The sequence below is a fragment of the Elephas maximus genome, chromosome 20 (genome assembly GCF_024166365.1).
Source record: "Elephas maximus indicus isolate mEleMax1 chromosome 20, mEleMax1 primary haplotype, whole genome shotgun sequence".
NCBI lineage: Eukaryota > Metazoa > Chordata > Mammalia > Proboscidea > Elephantidae > Elephas > Elephas maximus.
Window position 1 is genome coordinate 52,679,410 of NC_064838.1, and position 25,286 is coordinate 52,704,695.

Below are 25,286 nucleotides of genomic sequence, written 5' to 3' on the forward strand. Positions count from 1 at the left end.
TTGGATTTCTACATGTTGTCTCTCTATGGATTCTTGCAACTTGTTAATTTTTCCAGTATGTTCTTGAATAATCTTTTTGAGTTCTTCAACAGTTTTATCAGTGTGTTCCTTGGTTTTTTCTGCAGTTTGCCTTATTTTGTTTCTGATGTCTTGAAGCATTCTGTAAATTAGTTTTTTATATTCTGTATCTGATAATTCCAGGATTGTATCTTCATTTGGGAAAGATTTTGATTCTTTTGTTTGGGGGATTGTAGAAGCTGTCATGGTCTGCTTCTTTATGTGGTTTGATATGGACTGGTGTCTCCGAGCCATCACTGGGAAACTAGTTTTTCCAGAAAATCCGCTGACTGGGACGCTGGCTCCAGGCTCTAAAAACAATCGCTGCTTCCCCGTATTTGTTCGTTTTCCGTCTCTAAATCTGTGTTTGTTGTTCAGGGTTCGTAGATTGTTATGTACGTGATCGATTCACTTGTTTTTCCGAGTCTTTGTTGCAAGAGGGATCCGAGGTAGTGTCTACCTAGTCTGCCATCTTGGCCCCGCCTCTTACTTTAGTTTTTAATTTAACTTGTGTCCTATGCAATGAAAATAAGGATTGCCTTTCAAAAAATGAACTCAGCTGCAGGAAATGATTTTTATTCCCTGAAGCTAGTTCCTGAGATTTGATATGTTTAACGCAGCTGGTTTTTGCTGGGTGACTCTCACCTCCACAGTAGCGTTTGTCTCCTGGGCAGGCAGGACAAGAACCTGGTCCCTGACTCAATGCAGGTAAAGCCCCCCCTGCAGCCCCTGCAGTGACAGAGCATCAGGTCCCAGCTCTCCAGTGGGGATTCGGTGCTAAAGGTTAGGGAGTTTCTGAGTAGTTTCCATTGGACCAGAGAGATTTCAGTTGAGAAAGATAAAACATATATTGAAAAATACAAAGGGAAGGGGAAGAGACTTGGGGCTGTCCTAGGTCCATGGAGTCTGAGGCTGGGAAAATATACTTTTGTGCCAAAGAAACTCAAGTCCCATTTTGTAAGACAAACCATTCCTCTCTCTTGAACTCGTGGCCTTGGGCACATCACCCAGCCCCCACCTCACCCAGATTTCTGAGGCCTCACGCACAGACACCTGGGTGTTTCACCTGGTCCTCCCTCAGAGCTCCAAGACTGAGCATCCTGGTCATCCTCACAGGTGACCCACACAGGACAAGAGGAGGGGGGCACCCAGCATGGCTTTGCACCAAAATGAGGCCTGTCTCTCCCTTCTGCTATCCACAGGACCAGGGGACATAGGGGATCTCAAGGCCCTTTCTGTGCATGCTGGTATGACCTTGTCCCTGCCTCAGGCCAAGCTGTCATCTCACGAGCCTGGGCAGGAGGCCTCCTGCTCCACTCATTTCTGACCCCACCTCCTCAAGCCCCTCCTCATTCCAGCCTTCTCAGCAGATGACCTTGCCGCCTTCTCAGAGAGAAAACGGAAGCCACCTCCAGTCCCCTGTCATGGAGCCATCCTTTAGAAAGGAACTGGGTGACCCCAGGCTGAGCCGACTGAGCAACCACCCGCGCTCATCTTCCCCAAAGAGCGCAGATTGCCCACCCTCTCACCAGGATCCACCACCCAGGTGTTCACAGGCCGTCCCCTTCTCATCTCTGCCCCTCTTGGAGGAAAAAGAAAAAAGAGAGGAAGATGCTAAAAAATAGAAAAAGTGGCAAAATGGCCATGCTTTTATTATTATCATTAGCAACTTTATTAAAATATAATTCACATATCAGAAAATTCATTGATATAAATGTGCAATTCAGTGGTTTTTAGTATATTCACAGGGTTGTGCAACCATCACTATCTAATTTAAGACACTTTTCTTCCTCCCAGAAAGAGAGCCGTACCCATTAGCAGTCACTCCCCATTCCCCCCCACCCTGCAACTCAAGACAACCAACTGCTGTGTGTCTTTGTAGATTTGCCTATGCTGGCTTCTTTAACGTGGCATAATATTTTCAAGTTTCGTCCACGTTGTAGCTGGTTATCAGAACTTCATTCCTTGTTGTAAGAGCCTGGCTGCTAACCAAAAAGTCAGCAGTTCAAATCCAGCACTCCTTGGAAACCCAATGAGACAGTTCTATTCTGTCCCATAGGGTAACAAGGATGGATGGCAATGGGTTTGACATGTTTGTTTGTTTGTTTTTGGTTTTAAAATTCCATTGTATGGATGTACCACATTGTGTTTGTCTACTCATCAGTGCTATTATGAACATTTGTGTAGAAGTTTTTGTGTGGACATAAGTTTTCAATTCTCTTGGGTGTGTACCTAGGAGTGGAATTGCTGGGTCAAATGTTAATTCTATGTTTAACTTTCTAAAGAACTCCCAGACTGTTTTCCAAAGTGACTGCACCAACAGCCTGTGAGAGTTCCAGTTTCTCTGCATCCTCCACAACACTTGTTATTGCTTTTTTTTTTTAAATCATAGCCATCCTAGTGGGTGTGAAGTGGTATCTCCTGGTGGTTTTAATCTCCATCCCCCACAAGCATCTTTTCCTGCACCTCCATGGTGTTTTGTTCATTCACACACTCAGCCAACCAGCCTCCATGTTGTCCTGGGCTGGGCTCTGGGGGATCCTGGAATGGCCTGGAGAGATTCACTGGAGTTTTCAGTCCCGAGGGGGCACAGCAGAGCACTGGAAGGTCACCCACCAGCGATCAGCCACAACCAGCAGGAATCTGAAGGGCCGTCCAGAAAGAGAGATGGTGGAGTGGGAAGCTCTGCAAGATCTCCAAGGAGATCAGAATCCAAGAAGTGCTGGAGGTGTGTTGGGAACTGGTTACAAAATATGACTATTAATTTTAAAGGAGACACCCATACCAATGGCAGAGATTCCAAAGAGGTCAGGCTCCAGGATTGCACCGTGCTTACAGTGTGCCGAGAAGAGAAGCGCGCCTGGGCATGTGTGCATTGCTGGGGCCAGCAGACAACAGCGATTGACGCTTCGATCTCTTCATTACATGAAGCCAATCCCAACTAACCGTTGTTGGTGTAGGACGCAGGCACCATCTCTGAAGTAACTGATGTAACGAAAAAGAAAGCAAACCAGCTGAAATTCCACAGGATAATTAAGGAACCCATAACCCTTGCAGTCAAGCCAATTCCGACTCATAGCGACCCTACAAAGCAAAGAGAACTGCCCCCATAGTGTTTCCAAGGAGCTGCTGGTGGATTCGAATTGCTGACCTTTTGGTTAGCAGCTGAGCGCTTAACCACTGCGCCACCCCGGGCTACAAGGAATCTTTGAAGAGCTGCAAACCAGAAGGGCTGTGGTTTTCCGAGGGCGGCCTCAGTCCACGCGCAGGAGCCCAGCGGGTCTCGAGGCCAAGTCCGCGGAGGCCGAGGAGGCCAATGCCAGGAGGCTGGTGTCATCACACGTGACCCTCCGCCCTACCGATCGCTGCAAGTACACATTCCCCCCGCCCTCCATGCCGCAGGCACGCCCGCCCGCCGTGCCATGCTTACGCTGTCCTCCCCGCCCCTGCAGATACACCTGTTCCCCGCACACACACCGTTTGCCACAGGTACACCTGCCCCCACCCCGTGCCTCAGGTACCCCCCCTCAGGTGCTCATCACTCTGTCACCCTCCTGGGTGATCCGGGACCTGGGCCAGGGGTCTCACAGTGCCTTGGGGAGTCTCGTGAGCTTGGATGGCTTTGGCCCTGCCCAGCAATTCATTTTTAAAATTTTAATTGCTGGGCACATTTCCTACGTTATTGCCGTGAGTGCATGGAGTCCTCATGAATATTCCATTCTGGAGACAACCGCCTCTACTAAGTCCCCCCTGCCTGCCTCACTGGGACCTGTGGTGATTCGGAGACGCGGTGGACAAGTGGGCGCAGGACCCTGCGGCGGGGTCGCTCCGGGACACCGTGAGTGGGGACACTTCACCCTATGCCAGTCCTCGCACCCTTCCCCCATGGTGCCTCAGCTTACCCGAACCGATCCTGGGGGCGAGGGGCTGGGGGCTCCTGCTGGCCTGAGGGTCACCTGGCGTGGGTGCACTCATGTCCCCTTCCTCAGTTTCTGGGACAGACTCAGACCCCACCGAGGCGTCCCTCAGCGGGTTGCGGGATGGACAGGGTCCCACCGTCGGAGGGGACAGAAGGGGGCTTCAGTCCTAAGAGGCAACAGATGTGGGGTCCCACCCCCCAAAGGGGACAGGGGTCCTACCCTCTCCTGAGCCCGCTCCCCCCCCACCAGCCTCACCCAGGGCTGACCCTGAGAACCGCGAGGGGGTCCCCGAGGCGTTCTGCCCTGGGGAGACCAGACCATGTTAGAATACAAAGGAAACAACACGAAGAGAACAGTCTGTGCATTTCGGGTCACTCAGCAAGCTCCTCGAGGCTGCATCCCACACTTGACCTATTCTCTGAAACCCTCTGTGAGTGGCCTGGTGTGAGCCTCCCTTCTGCACCCACACCTTCTAGTTTCTTGGCAGACAAAGCCAGCTTCTGCCCCACCCCCACCCCCACCTCCAGCCAAAGTAAGCTCCTGCCCAAGGCCGCAGCTAATTACTCAAATCTCAAATCAAAGCAAACCCATTGCCTTCCAGTCAATTTCGACTCATAGCCACTCTATTGGACAGAGTAGAACGGCCCCCATAGGGTTTCCAAGGGGGTAAATTTTTACAAAAACAGATTGCCACATCTTTGTCCCATGGAGCCGCTAGTGGGTTCCAACCACCCACCTTTCAGTTAGCAGCCTAGCACCTATGCCACCAGGGCTCCTCCCAGGAGTTCCCTTGAGCTTGAAAGGCTGATTAACCTGTAGGTTTAAAAGCATTTGTTAGATGTCTTATGCATTTTTGCTGACATCCCCCTGACAAAGGTAAGAACCCCACGAAAGAGAAGCGTCTAGAGAGCCAGTGCCACGCATCTTCATTTATAAAGACAAATTCTAGACATGCACAGGAGAACATGGCCCAGGAGACTCCTGTGACCTGAAACCACCCTGTTCCAGGCCCCAGGCTGGTACTTCTAAGCCACGTGTTCTCATCCCTAACATGGGAATGGTACAAGATTGTGAGGATTGAATGATATACATGGTATGGAATTTCAATAAGGAGCCTTGGAGGCACAGTGGTTAAAGTGACTGCTAACTGAAAGGCTGGCTGTTCCTCAGGAGAAAGACGTGGCAGTCTGCTTCCGCAAAGATTTACAGCCTTGAAAAACCCTATGGGTTTTTTTTTTAAGAGATTTCAATGTGTAAACAACAAAACAGTATGTAAATACGAAATGTCAGTAGCAATAGTGCGGAAACCTGTCCACCAAGGGTGACCCTGCTGGTATTTGAAATACCGGTGGCAAGCTTGCAGTATCACAGCAACACACAAGCCACCACAGTACCACAAACTGACACAGGTTTCAGCGGCACTTCTAGGCTAAGACAGACTAGAAAGAAGGATCTGGTGGTCTACTTTTGAAAAAAAACTGGCCAGTGAAACCCTTATGAATAGCAGCAGAACATTGTCTGATATAGTGCTGGAAGATGAGCCCTCCAGGTCCGAAGGCACTCAGAATATGCCTGGGGAAGAGCTGCCTCCTCAAAGTAGATGATGTTGATAGAATCAGGCTTTTGCGACCTTCATCTGCTGATGTAGCACAACTCAATATGAGAAGAAACAACTGCAAACATTCATTAATAATCAAAAAGTGGAATGTACGAAGTATGAACTAGGAAAATTGGACGTTCTCAAAAATGAAATGGTACTCATAAACATCGATATCCTAAGCATTAGTAAGCTGAAATGGACTGGTATGGGCCATTTTGAATCAGGCACTTCCTAGGATATGGCCGTGGGTGATTCTTTGTGTTCTAAGAATTCTTTGAGAAACCCAATGTTACTAAGACTTTTTCCTGTGTTACCTCCCAGATGTTTCATAGTTTTAGCTTTTACACTGAATGTATGATCATTTTTAGTTTGGTGTATGGTGTGAGGTAAGGGTCAGGCTTGCTTATTTGTTTATTCATACACAGCTATTTCATTGTCCCAGTACTGTGTGATTCTCCTTTGCCCTTTGAATCAAAAGGCCATGGCATCTTTGTCAAAATTCAATTGAACTTATATGTCCATTCCATAACTTTTAAATGTTTTACACTAACAGTAAATTTTATATTTGGTTGCCTTGTGGTTCATTTTTTCAGGCAAAAAATCTATTTCAAGAGCTTCAAGAACACTTTCAAGCTCTGACTGCAACATTAAGCTTCAGAAATATCCTTTTTTAATAACAAATACTACAATGCTTTTAGACTGTTAAATTATCATGGAATGTATTTTTGTTATCTGCTATTAGTGGGCAATTGTTTACTTAGGACTTCCCAGTATTCACCCCTGCATTTTTATGTGGCATCCTGACGTAGTATTACTTCCTTTTTGGCAGACAATGCAGGACATTTGTATGGCAAGGGTAAAGTGCAAGGAATACAACATGCAATACCACCAAATGGCACTTTCCCAAAAGCCCTAAATCTGGTCGATCTGCCCTGTAACATTCTGTTTGTTATTCTCTAACAACAACCAGAAATCTGCAAACATAATAGTGAAGGTCTCCACCACAGAATACTAGCTATGGTTCTCCCCCACCTTTGTTTTAACTTCAGTTGCTCACTGTTTTGTCTTAGAAACGTGAAATCAAACAGAATCAGGCTAGGATGTTTGTTTCCAGTTTGAGCAAATCCAGATATGAGCAACCTAAACATTCAATCTGAGTTCACTTTACACAACTAAATGCATTCCTTAAAAACTCCGTGTGACGCAACACTTAGGGGACACTGAACTTCTAAGGGTAATGGGAAAGATTTGGGAACAGCTCATTGTGGTGGTTGAACCTGAGGAACGTATTTAATGTCACTGACAGTACATGTAAAGATTGTTGAAATGACAAATGCTTTCTCACCTATATATTTGCCACAAAACAAAACAAGCAAATCCACGGCACTAAAAATGTACATCAATTGTGAGGTGCATCCTGTGTTCAAAACATGCAAATGCAGAGAAAAATGTGCATCTGAGAGGCAAGAAACAATGGTGTTATACAACAAAGAGGGCATTGATAAGAATGGGGGGGGGGAACTCTTCTAATTACTAAAAAAAAAAATCTGTGTTTAAAGTATTTGCATATGGACCATTTATTTGTAACTTTTGATGTTGCAGCTGGGTTCCCATAGGAGGAAAAGATTTTGAAATGTCAAAATTTAAACCATTGCAAAACTAGTGTAAAAAAGAATTAATTTTCACTATAGTTACAAGCTCATTAGAATTTGACTAAAATATACCAATGTCATGTCCCTGACATCATGTCCAGTGTTACAGCACCAAAGTGAGCCACCTTCTCACACTGACCTCTCAGGTTTAAAACTTAAATATGCACATTAAAAAAAAAAAGTAATAATAACTTCATTGGTGGTAACTAATTTGCATTGACATCATGATTTTTGGTTTTCTCATTTTAAAAACTGCCATCTGTTTACATCATCTCCTCTGCCCTGGAGATTTTTTTTTGTCAGACCAGTAGGAGCGGGGCCAAGCTGAAGCAGCGTCCCTGGAAGTACTGGAAGAAATGGGAAACCACACCGATGACTTATTATAGAAGATTGTAAATGACTTAATGGTGCAACCTAGAACTAAGAGTCGTATTGAAGAACAAATGGTAAGATCGTTATGAATCTGAATCTGTTTCTCTTTTGCATGTCTTTTGATCGCTTTCATCTTGAAAAATACAATCCCATATTTGTTATGGAAATTACTGCTTTGGAACTACATGCAAAATTTTCAGGAATAATAAAAGATATTTATAAATGCTAATTTTCTAAACAGACTAACTAAAACAGAATTTGTCATAATTCCTTAAAAATCACACATCTTAATGAAAAAACACTCTTACTTAGAAATCAGGTTTTATTAAAACACTTTTTACCCCCACCCCCAAGTTAGTCTTCAAACGAAATGCAGTCACAGTGAATTGGAGCTTATTTAAAAGCTTCGCTTGTGCTATAGTGGTTAAGAGCTCAGCCGCTGACCAAAAAAAGGTTCAAATCCACCAAGCTGCTCCTTGGAAACTGTTCAGGGCAGTTCTACTCTATCGGTTAGGGTCACTGTGAGTCAGAATCAACTAGATGGCAATGGGCTTGGTTTTTTGGTTTAATGCCTTTTAGAAACAAAGCCCTGGTGGTGCAGTGGTTAAGAGCTCAGCAGCCATGCAAGGGTGGCAGTTCGAATCCACTGGCTGCTTCTTAGAAACCCTACGGAGCAGGTCTACTCTGTCCGATGGAGTTGCTATGAATTGGAATCGACTGGACGGCAACAAGTTTGGTTTTGGTATCAATGCCTCTTTAATGAAAAGAAAGACCTAAGTCAGGTTAAATCTGCCTGAATGAGTTCATGCTTACTGTTGTGCTAGATCAGGGATTCTTAATAAAGGGCTTATGTCTTAGATTTTAAGAATTCTGTGAACTCCCAAACAGTTGTGTGCTGGTTGGGGTTGTGAATGGCAGGAGAGTTTGTGACTCCAAAATGTTAAAAACGACTGTTCTCTATCCGGACTGATTTGGCATTTTATCGGTCTCCTCAATAAATGGCAACACCTGTAATATGTTTTCTGCATTTAATTAAAATACAGAGAGACAGCATAATGTTGGAAAAGTATGCTTTCCTGGACATGGTTAATGGTTAATCACAGAAATGGATTATTCACACAGTAGTAATACCTGTTTGAAGAGAACATACTATTTATTCACTTTGAGCTTTGAATACGCATTGACTCCCATCTACTAAAATGAAAATCATTTAACTTAATATTTTTCTCTATATTAAATTTTTCCTAAGCAAAAATATTTCAATAACTACAGAAAATTAAGGTGCTTTTATTGGCAAATTTGGGCCTAAGTTTATTTACTGTCCATTAATTGGTATAGACCTCCACGCATCTGTCAGTTTGTCATACTGTGGGGGCTTGAGTGCTGCTGTGGAGCTGTAAGCTATGCCACCGGTATTCAGATACCAGCAGGGTCACCCATGGAGGACAGGTTTCAGCTCAGCTTCTAGACTAAGACAGACTAGGAAGAAGGACCTGGCAGTCTATTTCTGAAAAGAATTAGCCAGTGAAAACCTTATGAATAGCAGCAGAACATTGTCTGATATAGTGCTGGAAGATGAGCCCCCAGGTTGGAAGGCACTCAGAAGATGAGTGGGGAAGAGCTGCCTCCTCAAAGTAGAGTCGACCTTAATGATGTGGACGGAGTAAAGCTTTCGGGACCTTCATTGGCTGTTGTGGCACGACTCAAAATGAGAAGAAACAGTTGCAAACATCCATTAATAATCGGAACCTGGAATGTACGAAGTATGAATCTAGGAAAATTGGAAATCATAAAAAATGAAATGGAACGCATAAACATCGATATCCTAGGCATTAGTGAACTGAAATAGACTGGTATTGACCATTTTGAATTGGACAATCATATAGTCTACTATGCTGGGAATGACAACTTGAAGAGGAATGGTGTTGCATTGATTGTCCAAAAGAACATTTCAAGAACTATCCTGAACTACGACGCTGTCAGTGATAGGATAATATCCATTTTTTTACAAGGAGGACCAGATAATACAGCTATTACTTAAATATACATACTAACCACTAGGGCCAAAGATGAAGAAAGAGAAGAGTTTTATCAGCTGCTGCAGTCTGAAATTGATCAAACATGCAATCAAGATGCATTGATAATTACAAAAACAAAAACCAAACCCAGTGCCTTTGAGTCTATTCCAACTCATAGCGACCCTGTAGGACAGAGTAGAACTGCCCCATAGAGTTTCCAAAGAGCGCCTGGTGGATTTCAACTGCTGACCCTTTGGTTAGCAGCCGTAGCACTTAACCACTACGCCACCAGGGTGGTGTTTTAATGCAAAAGTTGGAAACAAAGAAGAAGGATCAGTAGTTGGAAACTATGGCCTTGGTGATAGAAACGATACTGGAGATCAAATGATAGAATTTTGCAAGACCAACGACTTCTTCATTGCAAATGCCATCTTTCACCAACATAAACGGCAACTAAAAAAAAAAAAAAAAAATTTTTTTTTTTTTTTAATATATATATGGACCTCGCCAGATGGAATGCGCAGAAATCAAATTGACTACGTCTGTGGAAAGAGATGATGGAAAAGCTCAATATCATCAGTCAGAGCAAGGCCAGGGGCCGACTGTGGAACAGGCCATCAATTGCTCATATGCAAGTTCAAGCTGAAACTGAAGAAAATCAGAGCAAGTCCATGAGAGCCAAAATATGACCATGAGTATATACCACCTGAATTTAGAGACCATCTCAAGAATAGATTTGACGTGTTGAACACTAGTGACCCAAGACCAGATGAGTTGTGGAATGACATCAAGAACATCATCCATGAAAAAAGCAAGAGGTCATTGAAAAGACAGGAAAGAAAGAAAAGACCAAGATGGATGTCAGAGGAGACTCTGAAACTTGCTCTTGAGTGTCGAGCAGCTAAAGCAAAAGGAAGAATAGATGAAGTAAAAGAACTGAACAGAAGATTTCAAAGGGCCTCTTGAGAAGACAAAGTAAAGTATTATAATGACATGTGCAAAGAGCTGGAAATGGAAAATCAAAAGGGAAGAACACGCTCGGTGTTTCTCAAGCTGAAAGAACGGAAGAAAAAATTCAAGCCTCGAGTTGCAATAGTGAAGGATTCTATGGGGAAAATATTCAATGATGCAGGAAGCATCAAAAGAAGATGGAAGGAATACACAGAGTCATTATACCAAAGGAATTAGTCCATGTTCAACCATTTCAAGAGGTATCATATGATCAGGAACCGATGGTACAGAAGGAAGAAGTCCAAGCTGCTCTGAAGGCATTGGTGAAAAACAAGGCTCCAGAAATTGATGAAGTATCAACTGAGATGTTTCAACAAACAGATGCAGCGCTGGAGGCGCTCACTAGTCTATGCCAAGAAATATAGAAGATAGCTTCCTGGCCAACTGACTGGAAGAGATCCATGTTTATGCCTATTCCCAAGAAAGGTGATGCAACCGAATGTGGAAATTATAGAACAGTATCATTAATATCACACGCAAGCAAAATTTTGCTGAAGATCATTCAAAAACGGCTGCAGCAGTATATCGACAGAAAACTGCCAGAAATTCAGGCTGGTTTCAGAAGAGGAAGTGGAACCAGGGATATTATTGCTGATGTCAGATGGATCCTGGCTGAAAGCAGAGAATACCAGAAGGACGTTTACCTGTGTTTTATTGACTATGCAAAGGCATTCGACCGTGTGGATCATAACAAATTATGGATAACATTGCGATGAATGGGAATTCCAGAACACTTAATTGTGCTCATGAGGAATCTTTACATAGATCAAGAGGCAGCTGTTTGGACAGAACAAGGGGATACTGATTGGTTTAAAGTCAGGAAAGGTGTGCCTCAGGGTTGTATTCTTTCACCATACTTATTCAATCTGTATGCTGAGCAAATAATCCAAGTGAGAAGCTGGACTACATGAAGAAGAACAGGGCATCAGGATTGGAGAAAGACTCATTAACAACCTGCGTTACGCAGATGACACAACCTTGCTTGCTGAAAGTGAAGAGGACTTGAAGCACTTACTAATGAAGATCAAAGACCACAGCCTTCAGTATGGATTGCACCTCAACATAAAGAAAACAAAAATCTTCACAACTGGACCAAGGAGCAACATCATGAGAAACAGAGAAGAGACTGAAGTTGTCAAGGATTTCATTTCACTTGGATCCACAATCAACAGCCATGGAACCAGCAGTCAAGAAATCAAAAGGCGCCTTGCATTGGGTAAATCTGCTGAAAAGGACCTCTTTAAAGTGTTGAAGAGCAAAGATGTCACCTTGAAGACTAAGGTGTGCCTGACCCAAGCCGTGGTATTTTCAATCACATCATGTGCATTTGAAAGCTGGACAATGAATAAGGAAGACCGAAGAAGAATTGATGCCTTTGAATTGTGGTGTTGGCAAAGAATATTGAATATACCATGGACTGCCAGAAGAACGAATAAATCTGTCTTAGAAGAAGTACAGCCAGAATGCTCCTTAGAAGCAAGGATGGTGAGACTTCTCTCATATACTTTGAACATGTTACCAGGAGGGACCAGTCCCTGGAGAAGGACATCATCCTTGGTAAAGCAGAGGATCAGTGAAAAAGAGGAAGACCCTCAATGAGATGGATTGAAACGGTGGCTGCAACAATGGGCTCAAGCATAACAATGATTATGAGGATGGCGCAGGACCAGGCAGTGTTTCGTTCTGTTGTACATAGGGTCGTTATGAGTTGGAACTGCCTTGACAGCACCTAACAACAACAATTAGTATAGAAATAAACCTTTACCTCTTTCAATATATTCAGACCAGCGACATGAAAATGTGATCAAATGAAAACTGTTCTTTTGAGTAATAATCTACGGAATATGACTTCTGATTTTCATAATTTAAAAATCTTATTAGTAAAATAAAAGATTAAAAGAACAAAGGCAATGCAATCAGACAGTAGAAAGTGAGTCATTCTTCTAACTACTTAACAAAGATGGCTGTGAACAAAGGCAGAATGTTTCCAGTGGTCACCCTCCCCCATTCCTTCCACCCCTGGTGACCACTAAAACCTTTGGTCTCTATTCATTAGCCTAGTCTAGATATTTCATGTAAGTGGGATCATACAATATTTGTCCTTTTGTGAAGACTTCTTTTACTCAGCATGTTTTCAAGGTTCATTCATGTTGTAGCAGGCATCAAGATTTCATCTCTCTTTATGGCTGAGTAATATTCTATTGCATGAATATACTGTATTTTCTGTCTTCATTATATGTTGATGGACGTTTAGGTTGTTTCCACCTTTTGACTACAGTGAATGCATTGAACACTGGTGTACAAATTTCTGTTTTCACTCTTGCTTTCAATTCTTCTGGGTGTATACCTAGGATTGGGGTTGCTGGGTCATATGGTAGTTTAATGTTTAATTTTTTGAGGAAATGCCAAACTTTTCCAGCAGCTCCACCATTTCATATTCTCCCCATAACCAGATGAGGGTTCCAGTTTCTCCACATCCTCATCAACATTTGTTATTTTCCATTTATTTGGTGACAGACAACCTAGTTGGTATGAGGTGGTATCTCATGATTTTGATAAATATCTCCCTAAAGACTAATGATGCTGAGCATCTTTTCATGTGCTTATTGGCCATATATCTTTGGAGAAATAGCAGGAGTGTACTCAGATACTTGAGTTCACATAGATTTTTTTCACTACCACCTCCTAACTTTGTGAAATGGTATTATACTCAAGATTATAAAGGGGGAAATTAAGGCTAGAGAGATGGAATTGTAGATTTGCATTTGAATTTAAAGCCAGATTTAAGCATGTTTAAAAGTTGACTTTTTGTTGTGTCAGTGTTCCCCATGCGTTAGCAATAACCAGACCTAGCAGACGCAGCAAACACTTCCCACCGTTTCCACACCTCCCAGGCCCTGTCCTAATGTATTACGTGAAGGAACACATCTGCTTATGGGCAGACACTGTTATGCCCCTTTCACAGCTGGGGTAGAGCACACAGAAGGGAAGGACCTTGTCCAAGGCCACTTAGCTGGGCAGCAGAGCCTGGATCAGAACGCAGAGGCTCTAGGCTGCGACCCCCCCTGCATTGGTGTTCAGGCAAAGTACAACCCTAACCATAAACCGAACCCAAAGTACAAGTGAGATGCTCCCTGGGGGATCCCAACCAATCATTCCCCATATGCCAGGATAAAGGGGGTTTAGCAAGAGGAACTTGACATTGTAATAAAGATACCCCATGGCTGTATGGACTGAACCATGGGTCATGGTTTCTACAGAAAATTCAGTGGTGTTTAAGTATATTAGATATAATCTCAGAGGGAGCAAGAGATAGCTCTTTCTCAAATGTGAAAGGAAGGCTCACAGAATCAATATCTTATTACACTGTTTTAATAATCAGGAAAAGATTAAAAGATACTTTATCCTAATTGTGTGTTCTTTCTGGACTCAAGGCTACACTGGACTCCCACTGACAGATCTATAAAGCCTATCAGCCTCATCGCTTCACCCCAATGGTAAAGGTAAGAATTAATTTTGGCTACCCATGAGGGATCCATTCATCAAGTTTTTTAAAAACAAGCAATTATAACTGTTCATAACCTTGTATTTTATTTACTTCAGTTAGGTATTTACAGATATTTGCCAATATAGAGAAAAAACAGACAGGCAGGCTGAAAATTGAAGGCTATGCAATCCTGACTTCAAAAAGTCACTCCTGCTCCTGGAGGTGCATGTACTTTTCCAGCAATTTCCCAAAGGCTTTAACTAGTTTAAGACGTTCCACTTGGAAGCGATTCCACAAGCCTCACATACACACAGAACAGTGGGAGCTGCAGACCCAGCGGCCAGAACTCAGTATCTGTACTTGGTGGAGTAGTCCTTTGGAGACACCACCAGCTCCCGGCCCTTGCGCACCCCTCAGTAGACGATCTCTATGATGTCGATCATTTCCTGTTTGTTCTCCAAGGCCCAGTTAATCTTGTTGTTGTTCCCAGTTCCCAGATCAATCATGATGTGCTTGTTCCTTCAGAGAGAAAAAAAAGAGGAATAAGTTCTCATAATAATCTTTTAAAAAGAGTGTCCGGTGAAGAAAATGCCTTCCATGTTGCACCAAGCTCTCTTCAGTCTCAGTGGCCCACAGGTAGAGCCCAGGAGCTGTACCCAGTGGCTTATCCTAAGGAACCTCGCTCATACCCAATTCAGTCAGTCTAGGTGATGAGATTTGGGACTTTTAATTGATGAGATTTAATTGACTTTCAGCTGATGCTATAATGAGGTTAGACCCTTGGGAACCTTGAAGGAGGGGATGGACTTTGCATATGGGAGCCAGAGGACCAACTCAAACCTTTGCATCTAATACATTGACTTATGGCAACCCCATGTGTTACAGAGTAGAACTGCTCCATAGGCTTTCCTTGGCTGTAATCTTTTTGGGAACAGATAACCAGGTCTTTGTTCAGCTTGAGTGGATGAGTGGGTTTGAACTGCCAACCTTTAGGTGTAACCCATCACAAACCACTTGTGCCACCCAGGCTCCAGACTATGGTAGGCAAAATCCTAAAATGCTCACCCCTGATCCTTCAAAGATTTCCTGCTCTAATCCCTGGGTCTCTGTAATTAAGTTACATAGTACTGCAAAAGGGGTTTTACAGAAGTAATTAAGATTACTAATAACTGACTACTAATAATTGACTTTAAAATAGGGAAAATACCCTGGATTATTTGCGTGAGCCCATCCTAATCCCGCAGACACTCTAAAAGCAGTTGTGTCAGGCTAGCGGCAGAAGAGGAGTCAGAGGACTGGACAGGCTGTTGCTGGACTGAAGAAGGAGGGGCCATGCGAGAAGGAGCAGGGAGGTCACTCAGAGCAGAGAGGCCCAGCTAACAGCAGCAAGGAGACCTCATGCCCAGCCACAGGGGCTGGTCCTGCAATAATCCGACGAGCCAACATGGACTCTTCCCAGAGCCTCCAGAAGACCCCCTGGCTTTGGCCGTGAAGGACCCAGAACAGAAAGCCTACTGAGCCCACAGGACTACTGACCCACACAGCTGGGAGCTAATATATAGGTGTTGATTTGAGTTGGTACATTTGTGCTAATCTGACAAGTAAAAACAAGGCCAATTGTGCTTTCTTTCCAAATTACAGCTCCACCACAGATTTTCTGACCTGATAAAGCAGTCTTGCATTTACAAGCACAGTAATTAAACACAGGTTTTTCTCTTGCGTTTCACAAAAAGAACACAAAATAAAGTCATTGACATCATATGATATAGTTATTTTAAAACAGATCTTTTCATCACGAGATTATATTTTAAGGCATCTTAAATGTCAGTAACAGTATCTTCCATTCATCTACACCTCACGTAGGTCTCTGGGCAAAGTTATTACAAAGGACAGTTTGTTACTGAGTAAATGCTAAAACTGAAATTGTTTCTTTGGTGAAATACTTTAAAATATAGTCCCATTGCATGTTGGTATTGTAATACGATTGCTTCTAAATAAAAAAAAGCTAAAGACATCTTGATTACATCCAATTCCAGACTATTTTCAAGGCAAGTAAGAACTTTAGGATAATATGACATACCTATAGAAAAACATGATGGTGCAAGGGTCATACAACATACATTTTGTTGCAGTCAGGTACTTCTGTGATATCTACAACATAAATAACTGCAAATCTTTTAACCTAAAAAAAAGGAGATTAAAAATCGATGTGGCTTTCATTCTGCAACAGCACACTTAAGAAAAAAACAACAGTTCGTGTCAAATAGGACAATTTTCAAACTAGTTCTCTAACCTTTTTTTTCCCAGTAGGGGTGACACGTGGGAAAATCACGCAGCAGCATAAGGACCTGCTGACCATTCGGCCTCCACACCTCACTTTTATTCCTCAGAACAGTTTAGGACCAGCTAAGCTTTACTCAAGCAGAAAGTTACAAATATAATATTCTGATCTAATAATAATCCAGAAACCCTGATGGCTTAGTGGTTAAGTGCTACGGCTGCTAACCAAAGGGTCAGCAGTTCGAATCTGCCAGGCGCTCCTTGGAAACTCTGTGGGGTGGTTCTACTCTGTCTTGTAGGGTCACTACGAGTTGGAATTGACTCGACGGCACTGGGTTTTTTGGTTTAATAATAATCCATACATAGGTTTACAAATTTGTAATTTCACAAATACTTAATAGTATGCATTAAGCAACGGCTCTAAAATCATGCCTCTAGAGCTCAGAAAAATCCCCTCAATTATTTGGGTTTGGACACTTGTAAATACTAATAGGTAGTACCCCAAAATAACATTGGATGCAATAATTTGTCTTTTTTTTCATTAACTGCAAGCTCTTCAGAGATTTGGAAAAACCAGAAATATATAAAGGGAATGATATCATCTCCAATCACAACACGCAGAGGTAACTGCTGTTAGTATTTTGAGGTCTTCCCGTTTTTTTCTGGGTCTGTCTAGAAAATCTGTTTATATGGTTTTAACAAAATGTTCAGTAGAATATAGTGATCATAGTACAATATTTTGAATCCTACTTTGAAGCATGAGCATTTTCTTATATAAATCATATTTTCCAAAAACACAATTTGATGGCTGCATAATATTTCAAATGGCTATGTAATTAATTTATTATTCTTCTGTTATTTTCTGGGTTTTCATGACTATAAGTAACCCAGATTTTTTCATGAATATCAATTATTCAGCTACAATGTAAGACTTACTCTTAAATCTGTGTACATACTTTGTTCTTTTTCCTAAGGATAACTTCCTAAAATAGAATCTCGGGAACAGAGGATAGGAGCATTTTAAAGGCATCTTATAAATACTGTCCCTGTGCTCTGTAGAATGTTTACACCAATTTAGATGCATAACATTTCCTCACACTCTGTCAATAGAAATTACTGGCTCATTTGGGGAGGAAGACATGAAGCACTGGAACTTTTGAGAAGACTATGGAAACTTCTTTCAGAAAAAGACCTGAACTAAAAGAAGAACCCATTGCTGTCGAGTTGGACTCATAGTGACCCCACAGGACGGGGTAGAAATGCCCCATAGGGTTTCCAAGAAGCACCTGGATTTGAACTGCCAACCTTCTGGTGAGCAGCCATAATTCTTAATCACTACATGACCAAGTTTCCATAGGGGATCACTAGAAATTACTCACTTATTTAGGGAGGAGGGTATGAGCCACTTTATCTTTGGAGAAGACTACAGACACTTCTCCCCAAAAAAGACCTGAACTGTCCTGTACAATTTCAGACCCACAAGGTAGGAATGGGTCTGGACGTGGATAGTGCTTCTTGTCTTTATTTGGTGAATGTGTTTATACAGAAGAGAGTATAGGATGCAGTTTTTACCTCACTTTTAATTTTACTGCCAACTGGCAAAGCAAAGGAAACCTGGTGGCACAGTGGTAAAGAGTTATGGTTGCTAACCAAGAGGTTGGCAGTTCGAATCCACCAGGTGCTCATTGGAAACTCCATGGGTCAGTTCTACTCTGTCCTGTAGGGTCACTATGAGTTGGAATTGACTCCACAGCAACGGGTTTGGCAAAGCAAAAGGAATCTAAGCACAATGAAATTACTAAAATGGTTATTGCACCCCACATGAAGAAAACGTACCTTTTCAGCTATGCTGTATAAAAGTTCATCCATTTTCATACAAGGAGGATCCCAGTCGTGGCCAAACCGCATGATGACAACATGGTCCTACTCAGAAAGGATGGCCTGGTCCACCTGCCAGCCGTTGTGTAGGTGTATAAGCATGTATGACATCTTGAAAATGAGACTGATATCTGAGAGAGACAGCCATATTCATCAGTCTTCTGATGACAGGACAAGGTCACTTTGATTCCATCAAGAAGCTGCAACCACCTTCTTTTTTTTTTTTAATAACTTTTATTAAGCTTCAAGTGAACGTTTACAAATCCAATCAGTCTGTCACATATAAGTTTACATACATCTCACTCCCTACTCCCACTTACTCTCCCCCTCTTGAGTCAGCCCTTTCAGTCTCTCCTTTCTTGACAATTTTGCCTGCTTCCCTCTCTCTCTATCCTCCCATCCCCCCTCCAGACAAGAGTTGCCAACACAATCTCAAGTGTCCACCTGATATAATTAGCTCACTCTTCATCAGCGTCTCTCTCCCACCCGCTGACCAGTCCCTTTCATTTCTGATGAGTTGTCTTCGGGGATGGTTCCTCTCCTGTGTCAACAGAAGGTCTGGGGAGCATGGCCGCCGGGATTCCTCCAGTCTCAGTGAGACCATTAAGTTTGGTCTTTTTATGAGAATTTGGGGTCTGCATCCCACTGATCTCCTGGTCCCTCAGGGGTTCTCTATTGTGCTCCCTGTCAGGGCAGTCATCGATTGTGGCCAGGCACCAACTAGTTCTTCTGGTCTCAGGATGATGTAGGTCTCTGGTTCATGTGGCCCTTTCTGTCTCTTGGGCTCTTAGTTGTCGTGTGGCCTTGGTGTTCTTCATTTTCCTTTGCTCCAGGTGGGTTGAGACCAATTGCTGCGTCGTAGATGGCCGCTTGTTAGCATTTAAGACCCCAGACACCACATTTCAAAATGGGATGCAGAATGATTTCATAATAGAATTATTTTGCCAATTGACTTAGAAGTCCCCGCAAACCATGTTCCCCAGACCCCCGCACTTGCTCCGCTGAGCTTTGAAGCATTCATTTTATCCCGGAAACTTCTTTGCTTTTGGTCCAGTCCAATTGAGCTGACCTTCCATGTATTGAGTGTTGTCTTTCCCTTCACCTAAAGCAGTTCTTATCTACTGATTAATCAATAAAAAACCCTCTCCCACCCTCCCTCCCTCCCCCCCTCGTAACCACAAAAGTATGTGTTCTTCTCAGGTTTACTATTTCTCAAGATCTTATAATAGTGGTCTTATACAATATTTGTCCTTTTGCCTCTGACTAATTTCGCTCAGCATAATGCCTTCCAGGTTCCTCCATGTTATGAAATGTTTCAGAGATTCGTCACTGTTCTTTATCGATGCGTAGTATTCCATTGTGTGAATATACCACAATTTATTTACCCATTCATCCGTTGATGGACACCTTGGTTGCTTCCAACTTTTTGCTATTGTAAACAGAGCTGCAATAAACATGGGTGTGCATATATCTGTTTGTATGAAGGCTCTTGTATCTCTAGGGTATATTCCCAGGAGTGGGATTTCTGGGTTGTATGGTAGTTCTATTTCTAACTGTTTAAGATAACGCCAGATAGATTTCCAAAGTGGTTGTACCATTTTACATTCCCACCAGCAGTGTATGAGAGTTCCAATCTCTCCGCAGCCTCTCCAACATTTATTATTTTGTGTTTTTTGGATTAATGCCAGCCTTGCTGGTGTGAGATGGAATCTCATCGTAGTTTTAATTTGCATTTCTCTAATGGCTGATGATCGAGAGCATTTTCTCATGTATCTGTTGGCTGCCTGAATATCTTCTTTAGTGAAATGTGTGTTCATATCCTTTGCCCACTTCTTGATTGGGTTGTTTGTCTTTTTGTGGTTGAGTTTTGACAGAATCATATAGATTTTAGAGATCAGGTGCTGGTCGGAGATGTCATAGCTGAAAATTCTTTCCCAATCTGTAGGTGGTCTTTTTACTCTTTTGGTGAAGTCTTTAGATGAGCATAGGTGTTTGATTTTTAGGAGCTCCCAGTTATCGGGTTTCTCTTCATCATTTTTGGTAATGTTTTGTATTCTGTTTATACCTTGTATTAGGGCTCCTAGGGTTGTCCCAATTTTTTCTTCCATGATCTTTATCGTTTTAGTCTTTATGTTTAGGTCCTTGATCCACTTGGAGTTAGTTTTTGTGCATGGTGTGAGGTATGGGTCCTGTTTCATTTTTTTGCAAATGGATATCCAGTTATGCCAGCACCATTTGTTAAAAAGGCTATCTTTTCCCCAGTTAATTGACACTGGTCCTTTGTCAAATATCAGCTGCTCATATGTGGATGGATCTATGTCTGGGTTCTCAATTCTGTTCCATTGGTCTATGTATCTGTTGTTGTACCAATACCAGGCTGTTTTGACTACTGTGGCTGTATAATAGGTTCTGAAGTCAGGTAAGGTGAGGCCTCCCACTTTCTTCTTCTTTTTCAGTAGTGCTTTGCTTATCCAGGGCTTCTTTCCCTTCCATGTGAAATTGGTGATTTGTTTCTCTATCCCCTTAAAATATGACATTGGAATTTGGATCGGAAGTGCGTTAAATGTATAGATGGCTTTTGGTAGAATAGACATTTTTACTATGTTAAGTCTTCCTATCCATGAGCAAGGTATGTTTTTCCACTTAAGTATGTCCTTTTTAATTTCTTGTAGTAGAGCTTTGTAGTTTTCTTCATATAGGTCTTTTACATCCTTGGTGAGATTTATTCCTAAGTATCTTCTCTTCTTGGGGGCTACTGTGAATGGTATTGATTTGGTTATTTCCTCTTCGATGTTCTTTTTGTTGATGTAGAGGAATCCAAGTGATTTTTGTATGTTTATTTTATAACCTGAGACTCTGCCAAACTCTTCTATTAGTTTCAGTAGTTTTCTGGAGGATTCCTTAGGGTTTTCTGTGTATATAATCATGTCATCTGCAAATAGTGATAACTTTACTTCTTCCTTGCCAATCCGGATACCTTTTATTTCTTTGTCTAGGCTAATTGCCCTGGCTAAGACTTCCAACACGATGTTGAATAAGAGCGGTGATAAAGGGCATCCTTGTCTGGTTCCCGTTCTCAAGGGAAATGCTTTCAGGTTCTCTCCATTTAGAGTGATATTGGCTGTTGGCTTTGCATAGATGCCCTTTATTATGTTGAGGAATTTTCCTTCAATTCCTATTTTGGTAAGAGTTTTTATCATAAATGGGTGTTGGACTTTGTCAAATGCCTTTTCTGCATCAATTGATAAGATCATGTGGTTTTTGTCTTTTGTTTTATTTATGTGATGGATTACATTAATGGTTTTTCTGATATTAAACCAGCCTTGCATACCTGGTATAAATCCCACTTGATCAGGGTGAATTATTTTTTTGATGTGTTGTTGGATTCTATTGGCTAGAATTTTGTTGAGGATTTTTGCATCAATGTTCATGAGGGATATAGGTCTATAATTTTCTTTTTTTGTAATGTCTTTACCTGGTTTTGGTATCAGGGAGATGGTGGCTTCATAGAATGAGTTGGGTAGTATTCCGTCATTTTCTATGCTTTGGAATACCTTTAGTAGTAGTGGTGTTAACTCTTCTCTGAAAGTTTGGTAGAACTCTGCAGTGAAGCCGTCCGGGCCAGGGCTTTTTTTTGTTGGGAGTTTTTTGATTACCGTTTCAATCTCTTTTTTTGTTATGGGTCTATTTAGTTGTTCTCCTTCTGAATGTGTTAGTTTAGGTAGGTAGTGTTTTTCCAGGAATTCATCCATTTCTTCTAGGTTATCAAATTTGTTAGAGTACAATTTTTCATAATAATCTGAAATGATTCTTTTAATTTCATTTGGTTCTGTTGTGATGTGGTCCTTCTCATTTCTTATTCGGGTTATTTGTTTCCTTTCGTGTATTTCTTTAGTCAGTCTAGCCAATGGTTTATCAATTTTGTTAATTTTTTCAAAGAACCAGCTTTTGGCTTTGTTAATTCTTTCAATTGTTTTTCTGTTCTCTAATTCATTTAGTTCAGCTCTAATTTTTATTATTTGTTTTCTTCTGGTGCCTGATGGATTCTTTTGTTGCTCAGTTTCTATTTGTTCAAGTTGTAGGGACAGTTCTCTGATTTTGGCTCTTCCTTCTTTTTGTATGTGTGCATTTATTGATATAAATTGGCCTCTGAGCACTGCTTTTGCTGTGTCCCAGAGGTTTTGATAGGAAGTATTTTCATTCTCGTTGTGTTCTATGAACTTCCTTATTCCCTCCTTGATGTCTTCTATAACCCAGTCTTTTTTCAGGAGGGTATTGTTCAGTTTCCAAGTATTTGATTTCTTTTCCCTAGTTTTTCTGTTATTGATCTCTAGTTTTATTGCCTTGTGGTCTGAGAAGATGCTTTGTAATATTTCGATGTTTTGGACTCTGCAAAGGTTTGTTTTATGACCTAATATGTGGTCTATTCTAGAGAATGTTCCATGTGCGCTAGAAAAAAAAGTATATTTTGCAGCAGTTGGGTGGAGAGTTCTGTATAAGTCAATGAGGTCAAGTTGGTTGATTGTTGTAATTAGATCTTCCGTGTCTCTGTTGAGCTTCTTACTGGATGTCCTGTCCTTCTCCGAAAGTGGTGTGTTGAAGTCTCCTACTATAATTGTGGAGGTATCTATCTCGCTTTTCAATTCTGTTAAAATTTGATTTATGTATCTTGCAGCCCTGTCATTGGGTGCGTAAATATTTAATATGGTTATGTCTTCCTGATCAATTGTCCCTTTTATCATTATATAGTGTCCTTCTTTATCCTTTGTGGTGGATTTAAGTCTAAAGTCTATTTTGTCAGAAATTAATATTGCTACTCCTCTTCTTTTTTGCTTATTGTTTGCTTGATATACTTTTTTCCATCCTTTGAGTTTTAGTTTGTTTGTGTCTCTAAGTCTAAGGTGTGTCTCTTGTAGGCAGCATATAGATGGATCGTGTTTCTTTATCCAGTCTGTGACTCTCTGTCTCTTTATTGGTGCATTTAGTCCATTTACATTCAGGGTAATTATAGATAAATAAGTTTTTAGTGCTGTCATTTTGATGCCTTTTTATGTGTGTTGTTGACAATTTCATTTTTCCACATACTTTTTTGTGCTGAGGCGTTTTTCTTAGTAAATTGTGAGATCCTCATTTTCATAGTGCTTGACTTTATGTTAGTTGAGTCGTTACGTTTTTCTTGGTTTTTATCTTGAGTTATAGAGTTGTTATACCTTTTTGTGGTTACCTTATTATTTACCCCTATTTTTCTAAGTAAAAACCTAGCTTGTATTGTTCTATATCGCCTTGTATCACTCTCCATATGGCAGTTCAATGCCTCCTGTATTTAGTCCCTCTTTTTGATTATTGTGATCTTTTACCTATTGACTTCCATGATTCCCTGTTATGTGTATTTTTTTTTTAATTAATCTTAATTTGTTTGTTTTTGTGATTTCCCTATTTGAGTTGATATCAGGACGTTCTGTTTTGTGACCTTGTGTTGTGCTGATATCTGATATTATTGGTTCTCTGACCAAACAATATCCTTTAGTATTTCTTGTAGCTTTGGTTTGGTTTTTGCAAATTCTCTAAACTTGTGTTTGTCTGTAAATATCTTAATTTCACCTTCATATTTCAGAGAGAGTTTTGCTGGATATATGATCCTTGGCTGGCAGTTTTTCTCCTTCAGTGTTCTGTATATGTCGTCCCATTCCCTTCTTGCCTGCATGGTTTCTGCTGAGTAGTCAGAACATATTCTTATTGATTCTCCCTTGAAGGAAACCTTTCTTTTCTCCCTGGCTGCTTTTAAAATTTTCTGTTTATCTTTGGTTTTGGTGAGTTTGATGATAATATGTCTTGGTGTTTTTCTTTTTGGATCAATCTTAAATGGGGTTCGATGAGCATCTTGGATAGCTATCCTTTCGTCTTTCATGATGTCAGGGAAGTTTTCTGTCAGGAGTTCTTCAACTATTTTCTCTGTGTTTTCTGTCCCCCCTCCCTGTTCTGGGACTCCAATCACCCGCAGGTTATCCTTCTTGATAGAGTCCCACATAATTCTTAGGGTTTCTTCATTTTTTTTAATTCTTTTATCTGATTTTTTTTCAGCTATGTTGGTGTTGATTCCCTGGTCCTCCAGATGTCGCAGTCTGCATTCTAATTGCTCGAGTCTGCTCCTGACTTCCTAGTGCATTGTCTAATTCTGTTATTTTATTGTTAATCTTTTGGATTTCTACATGTTGTCTCTCTATGGATTCTTGCAACTTATTAATTTTTCCAGTATGTTCTTGAATAATCTTTTTGAGTTCTTCAACAGTTTTATCAGTGTGTTCCTTGGTTTTTTCTGCAGTTTGCCTTATTTTGTTTCTGATGTCTTGAAGCATTCTGTAAATTAGTTTTTTATATTCTGTATCTGATAATTCCAAGATTGTATCTTCATTTGGGAAAGGTTTTGATTCTTTTGTTTGGGGGGTTGGAGAAGCTGTCACGGTCTGCTTCTTTAAGTGGTTTGATATGGATTGTTGTCTCCAAGCCATCACTGGGAAACTAGTTTTTCCAGAAAATCCGCTAAAAAAAAAAATGCAGTCAGATCCCTATCAGAGTTCTCCCTCTGGCTCAGGCTATTCAGATGTTAATGAAGCCGCCTGGGGAGGGTGGGGGAGGGAACAGAGAGATAGGAGAGTAGCACCTCAGAATATAGCCAGAGTTGCTTGTCTTGCTTGGAATGACTATTATATCTGAGATTCCCGCGGGCGCGTCACCTATGTGTGCTGGCTATGTGGAGATTGCCCTCGGGGGGTCTGGCCCGCTGGAGTCACGGTCAGATCCTCCGCTTCCAGCCCCACGCCCAGCGTCAAGGCTCCCCTACTGGGACGGTGCACTCTCGACTCCAAAATCAGTCGCTGCCTCCCGGGGACTTCTTGTCCCTCCAGCCGCGTGGCCGTGCCGCCTCCGAGAACCAGTTGGGCCTCCTCCCGGGGTTAGTTCAGATGGGTGGAGCAGCTCCCCGTGCTTGTGCCGTGACCGAGTGTCCCGGCT

General features: G+C 41.8%; 2 pseudogenes; one reads left to right on the top strand and one right to left on the bottom strand.

Annotated features, from left to right (window-relative positions):
• The window catches only part of LOC126063826 (CTP synthase 1-like), a 39,179-nt pseudogene extending 21,473 nt beyond the window's left edge, over positions 1-17,706 (top strand).
• LOC126063827 (thioredoxin-like protein 4A) lies at positions 14,465-18,386 on the bottom strand (annotated as a pseudogene).
• Between the last annotated feature and the right edge of the window lie 6,900 nt (positions 18,387-25,286).